The sequence below is a fragment of the Salminus brasiliensis genome, chromosome 25 (assembly GCF_030463535.1).
Source record: "Salminus brasiliensis chromosome 25, fSalBra1.hap2, whole genome shotgun sequence".
NCBI lineage: Eukaryota > Metazoa > Chordata > Actinopteri > Characiformes > Bryconidae > Salminus > Salminus brasiliensis.
The window spans coordinates 16,241,487-16,248,963 of NC_132902.1; positions in this window are offsets into that span (position 1 = coordinate 16,241,487).

Consider the following 7,477-nt stretch of genomic DNA (forward strand, 5'->3'; position numbering starts at 1 on the left):
TGTGTTTCAGCCTAATTGCCTTTGAATCAGGAACAACACAGGTCATCCAATAAAAACACCTTTTAATTCCAAGGCATAAAAAATTTAACCACATTTTACATTTATGCCATTTAGCTGACGCTCTTATCCAGAGCGACTTACAAGGTTACTCGTATTACAGAGGTGGGCCAATTTAGTTTTAGGAGTCTTGCCCAAGGACTCTTATTGATGTAGCGCAGCACAGTCACCCAGACCGGGAATCAAACCCCAGCCTCCCACATAGTGTGATAGCTCAGTGGCAGGTAGTGGTGTTAGCTGTTGCGCCACACCAACCATTTTGCCAAAACAGTTATTTTTTCTAGCCTGCACTGGGGATGTTTTCTCATTGATCAGATCACATTTTATTAGTAAAAAGAAATGCAGAAATCCAGGTACTTCCAAAGTGTTTACTTACTTTTCTAGCCTGCATTGTGCATGGTTTTCTCAATGTGCTCAATTGAAGACATGAACAGTACAACTGTTTGTGGGTTCGTAGTTTAGTTAGACTGTGTGTGTGTCTATAATTATGACTTAAATAATGATCAGATCACATTTGATTAGGGTACCCCCAAAGGGTTTACTTTTTCTAGCCTGCATTGGGATGTTTTCTCATTGATCATATCACAGTCTATTAGTAAGAAATGTAGTCAGAAATGCAGAAATCCAGGTGCTTCCAGGTGTAGATGTTTACTCAATGTAGTTAGACTGTGTGTGTCTATAATTGAGATGTAGGTTCAATTCAGGTACTTTCAAATGGTTGACTTACTTTTTCTTGCAACTGTATTGATAGGCTGGCTAGAGGAACACAGAGAACACAAGAATTAAGAATTACTGTCCATATATCTAGCCTTAAATATTTTTTCCAGATATTTAAGACTTTTGCACAGTGCGAAAGTAGTCTGATGAAGATTACACACTAAGAATCACTGAGAGAATGTTGGGTTGGGCATCATTACTTGTCTCACTGCCAAAACACATGAATATTGCTTCCTGTAGGTATGCTTGGTCAAGGACTAAACCTCCGAAACCCACAAAGTCTCAGCATGCATCTGTGTTTTTCATGTGGATGTGGTATTAGTTAGATCATCCTTTGTGGGTGTGTGTCTACAAGGAAGTGGTTGGTTATGACAGTCATGATGAGCTGCTCTCATTCTCGGCCTCCTATAACCGGCCCTTATTATGCTTTTCTTTCTTCTCCCCTCCTTCCTCTGTGAATATTAATGGAAGCTCGTTATGAGCTCATTTAGAAGCGTGTGAGTAGATCAGGGCTAACAGCAGCTAACAGGAAACAGATGTGCGTCCCGGTCTGGGGAACAGAACGTCTGGACCTGCATCTGAGCATGCGTTTAAGTGTGAGTTTGAGTGTGTGTTTGCATTAGTTCTTACCTCCCACCACCTCAGAAGCCCAGAGATGGACAGTCTTCTTGTGTGAGAGAAAGTGCTTGTGTGTGTGTGTGAGAGAGTGTTCAGCCATAGTCAGTAGGCCACTGGAGCTGTGGCGGAAGCCAGGTCAATGGAAAAATCACTCCCCGTTCCCTCCTACTGTCGCCCCAGGACAGCCACTTGTGTCCACAACAGCGTTGTGTTTTGGTGAGTGGGGGGGAAGAAGGGAAGGGGGGTTGGGTCCCTGGACGTAAGGGTCAATAAATGGCATCACAAGATCGCTGTGTGATATTTTTTCAGGCTTTTGTTTTTGCAAAGCCCGTCACCATGGGGATGATTACTGCTGACCAGGCCCCTTTGAGGGAACGCAGACGGAGGAGGTTGCTATGGCAACGTGGATGTAAACAGAGCAAGGCATTGATAAGCGTGGAGATCGGGTTTGGACGCATTCCTCCTGAAGCACGGGCTGCATGCCGCATACAAGCATTTGGGGATTCCTTCCCCCTTTTTTTTTACAGCTTTAATAAAAGTCAACCTGTTCAAGGCATGGCCAGAGTCATGTCTGCTCAAACAGTAAAGCATATGGTCAAAGGCAGGTTATAGGACCCGTGCTGTCATAGCTCAGATCTTCTGAGATGGTTTATTAGGTCTTGGCCTAAGCGTTTCAGAGCCTCGTTCTAGAATCTCTAATTTTTTCTCCTGTGAAAACATTTATCAGACATTTTGCCCCAAGAATTCTGACAAACACCTCAGTGCTCCTTGTGGGTGGTAATGAAGGTGCCTACATATGGAATGGGGAGTTAATTATACTGACACTAAGAGTTTAAGACCTTCCTTGTGTGAAATTTGCTTGCTATGCCTTCATCTCAATTATGCTTTAATGCTTGAAGTGTATTAGTAAACCGTAGCTACTCATAAGGAATGGCTGTCACATTGCATCCAATGGGTTCAATAAAAACTTAGAGAGACTGGTCCACACAATCCCCCTTTCCGTGCCAGTGGCCCCAGCGCAATTGCCATGGCTGAACTGCTGACAACAGACGAAGGTTCAGAAGAACTGGACCAAGTATAGGAGAAGCCAGAGTAGTCGCACTGATTATGTTTCAGTCATACATGTTCAATTTTAATGGTTCTTATAGGTTCCACACCCAAATCTAGGGACACACCCAAATGTAGCTTTTGGCACATTTAGTCCATACAATGTTGAAGCAGTACCCAGTATAAGAGCCTCCTTTGCTTATTTAATTTCCAATAAACTAGTTTCTAGTTTCATTTCCAAAATTATTTAAGCGAATTAGATTTAAGAAATAAGTGAAAAAAATAGGAGTTTCCAAAACTGGAATTCCAAAAATGATGGAGAAGACAGGATGCTCCAAAACCATGCAAAACCTGGTAGACTACCAAAATTGTCCTTATCAGGTAAACAGCACTTAAAAGCTTTTAAGAGAGAGGAAGAAATCAAGCTGCACTCATGCTTCAGCTCTGAAAACATCTCTGGGTGGTTCTGTCCATCCTTCCATTGTGAGTCTGAAAGTATGTGGAGCTTGTGATGAGAGCTCTGACTGAGTAAAGCAAACAGACAAAGAGGAGAACAATTTGTAAATCAAACAGAAGCTGTTAGTGTTTAACAATGGACTGGCCATCCCTAAGCCTAGGCCTCAACATCAGAAGAAGTGTGGAACAATATTTCTACAGAAACTCAAATGAGAATGGAGGCTGTAACAAAAGACAAAGGACTGCCAAATGACTGGAAACTAAATGAATGAAGTGCACAGTACCGTAGGTGTCAAAAAGGGCAGCTATCCCATTATAAATAAAAGGTGCTTTGAATAGTTATTTGAGCAATGCCATAGAATAACCACTTTTGGTTCCAAACAGAACCAATTTTGTGATAAAGATGAATGTGTGTGAAGAAACATCACACTCAATGTTCTTTACATTCACACTTGACAAAATGGTTCTTCTGTGGAACTGCTCAAAGCCAAATTGAAGCACTTTTGTTTTAGGTAGATATGCCTGTATATGCCTATATTCATAGCTGTACATGAAATCTTAATCCATGATCTTTATCTGCAAAAGATAACACAGATAACCCATAACATAGAAGAATGGAGGAGCCATTCCGTTCTGCTACACTATATGTTCAAATGTTTGTGGATGCCCTGTATAATTAATGCATTCAGGTACTTTAGGTTGCACACATTGCTGACACAGATGTGTAAATGCACACACACACACACACACACACACACACACACACACACACACTGTAAAAGTAAAAGCAGAACTCAAACTTAATCTAACACAGTGCCTTAAATATAAAATGGGTGGGTGTCTGCTGTTGGCAGTGATCTAAACCCCATTCAGACCGGAATGATCTCACAATAATTATTTGCAAAAAAACTCAAGACTGCCTCGTAGTCCATAATTCAGGAGCTGTGAGAGGAGTAACGAGGCCCTTGCTAACTCTGGGTTAAACGGCAGTCAACAAAGCCCAGCCAGTGTCGCTAGAGGAGAACATCACGGAAACCCAAAACAAAGCAAAAAAGGCAGGTGTTTCAAAAGCGTTTCAGAAATGTGCTCTTGCAGGACACCTCTGCTAAACCAACAGTCCATCAGAGGACTGTCCTAATCCCCAGCTCACGCTTCACGCTGCCAGCAATAGAGCTACTGCACGGGTCTCTAGATGTCAACATGTTACTCCGCAAGCCTCACCCTACCAGAGAGTACATGATTGACACTGTTATGATGTCGTCGTGTTTGTGGTTGCCATGGCAACATGGTGTGACTGTGCGCATAGGGGCCAGCTGAGTTGAGAGGGGACAGTGCCAGAGTAAACGATCTGTCCCAACAAAACAATATACCGCTATAAACAGCAACCAATGAGGGGAAGGGAGAGAGAGAGAGAGAGAGAGAGAGAGAGAGAGAGAGAGAGAGAGAGAGCAAAAGCAAATACAACATAGGCACTACAACTAGTTCACTATTTAATTATCAAAATTGATATACAGGCCTTTGGAGAGAGCTAGACTTGGATATCAGAGAGAGAGGCTGGACTTTGATATTTGAAATGCAACACTATGAATCCAGTGGTACTTTATGAGAAGAAGTGTCTATAACTAACTTTACAGTTTAGTCTGGGAACATGAGCCATCAGTTCGATGCCAGTTCTCAACTATTTACGATCAACAGAGGAATATTCACTCCTGCAGATCTTAAATAGCGCCCGATCTGCAATAACCCATTACAAACTCGTACAAAACCATTACACAGCATTCAAAAAGAGCTGATACAGTCATATGAAGAAATGAAGATAACCTTGAAAACCTTCACCGTTGTAATATTTAAATATCTGGGGCTGAATTTACATTCTTCTTAGATTTGTCATTTACTTAATTTATCGAAAGAAAAAAAAGTTATGATAAATTTATATTCTTTAAAAATCTTCATAAGAATCTTTTATATATTCTAATATATATATATATATATATATATATATATATATATATATATATATATATATATATATATATATATTATAAAAAAATAACCTTACGATAGTTCAGAAGGCCTCTAAAATGATGAGATTAAATGTTTCAATTACTAGAATTTATGTCTAACTAATTTTTTATGTCTTAAAAGCGTTAATTAAAAGCGGAGATTGGTCTTAAAGCACTGTCAGTGTCTGCAGAAGGAAAATTCACTCTCAGCTCGTTTGCTGAAAATGTTTGAACACTTAGTTTAGTTCCATTTTCCTCTGTTTTTCCTCCCCTGAACAGATTAGATGGAGGTAAAATTTTGCATTCAGATCAGGTTATATCTAGTGTGCAGCAAATTCTAATATGTGATAGCATGGGACATTGACTCCAGTCACTTCATGCAAGCAGTATCTGGATTGTCTCCTGATAAGATTTTAGCCACATGCATTTATACTTAGTAGCCAAATGTGCCTCTGGTTGCCCAGACTGGGCAATTATTACTGGTGTTTGTTGTTGGTTTGGTCGTTTCACTTGTCCGAGACGAGGTGTTTGATGAGTCTTGTGTTTGTGTCTCAACTGATTGGACTAATTTTGGAACCCATCCTATGGCCTACTGATAAGACATTGCATCAACTGTGAAAACGAATAGTGATCATCAGAGAACACGCAACCATTTGGGCCTGAATACCTCTGCAGATGCAGATGTGCTGGGTTTTGTTGGATATAAACAGTAAAGATGCGTCTGTACACTTCATATTTCCTCCTCCTGCTGTGTGTAATCATGTCAACAAAGACAGGTGAACCAGCTCCACTGGTATGTAGACTTACATGTCTAGATGGGTATAGATCCCCCTCACACACTTTCCTCATTCCACCATTTCAGCACAGATTATTCATCTAACCTCTTTCATTTGTTCAGCAAACTGAAACCTAGCTCTTCTGGCAGTACAGCATGTTCTTCTCTTTTCCTGCTCATTCTTCAGCCACCCACTACTGTGATCTGCTAGGCTTCCTGTAGCGGTAACCTCACTAGTGAGCGCTTGCTTCCTAACTGTGCATTAAACAGTCAATACACAGATATACAGATTCCCAGAGCGTCAAGCACTACATGGACAAAAGTTCTAGGACACCTGCTTATTCATTGCTTCTTCCAAAATCAAGGGTATTATTTGAGTTTAGCCTGGATTTGTTGGAGTAACTGTCTCTACTGTCCAGGGAAGAAGGCTTTTGGCTAGATTTTAGAGCATTGCTGTGAGAATTTGATTGCATTTAGCAACAAGAGCATTACTCAGGTCAGGATGTTGAATGATCACCACCCCACCTCATTTCCAACTCCCCAACTCTTCCTAAAAGTATTGGGTGGAGCACCGACCATCATTCCAGAGGACATATTTCCAGTAATCCACAGCTCAATGCTTTATATCCCCCTCTGCTCCACGTCTGGCATTAGGCATGGTGCCAATAGGTTCATGCTTATCTGCTCCAGATAGTCCAAGTTAGACAAGCTGTGTGTGTGTGTGTGTGTGTGTGTGTGCGTGCGTGCATTTGCACATCTGTTTCAGCAATGGGTGCAACTTCAAGCAGCTGCACGCATTCATTAGAAGGGGTGTCCACAAACATTTGGACATACAGTGTACAGATTTTTTTTTTTTTTTGAAGCAAGTCAGAATCTTCAAATGCAATCGCAATGATTAATTAAAGCTAATCAAAATGTGTTTAGTTAATCTTAATATTAAACAATAGTGCATTCATGCCAGTGTAAACAGCGTTGTTTAAACTCATTATAGAAAAGATGGATTAGTCCACATTACATTATGAACTAGATTAGATCAGGTTGTGTGTGACGGTGTGGTGAACTGATTAAGTTACTTAGTTAACAGTGTGTGACGAAAAAATAGTGGTAGAACATCACGCAAACGGTAGAACATGAAGGTAGTCCTTGTTTAGGAACGAGAATGAGTGCATTTTATGAACCTGGTCCAACCTTTCTGTTACTGCTCCAAACGATGCAATTATTTTCAGGCAAGTGACGCCCTGTTTTACTGCTACTGTTGCACCATTGCAAAAGCAAAACATAGAATCAACACTACAACACAGACCTTTTGCATCTATCTTGTACAACAAATGAACTAAAATTACAAAGTAGCTACTCGTCCAATTACTTACGGTAACCTGAACTACACTGACTTACATTAAAAAAGTTACAATATTTTGTTCCCTGTTTTTGCCATTTTGGAGATACAAGGTTCGCCCCCGTCTGACTTCTTTAATGTTCTATTCAACTGTACTTTACTTTTTGGAATCATCCACATTTAAAATCTATGCTGATCTCCAGGCACAAGCTGCTACAGCCTGTGAATTCCCTTGTAGAACTGCACCACAAAGCTCAGAGGTTTGCTTTGAAGTTTGCTAGCTCTGCGAAAACTCACTGTACTTTCTCCAAGAGGCATGTTAGTTTTACACATGCTGTAAACGGTAAGTTTGAGTCAAATCTGGTTTTAAAAAAATATAATAATATAGAAAAAACGGTAATGCTAATATAAAAGATGAATAAAACTGCAATATTTTTCCTGTGAACATTTAAAACCAAGCATGTGCAA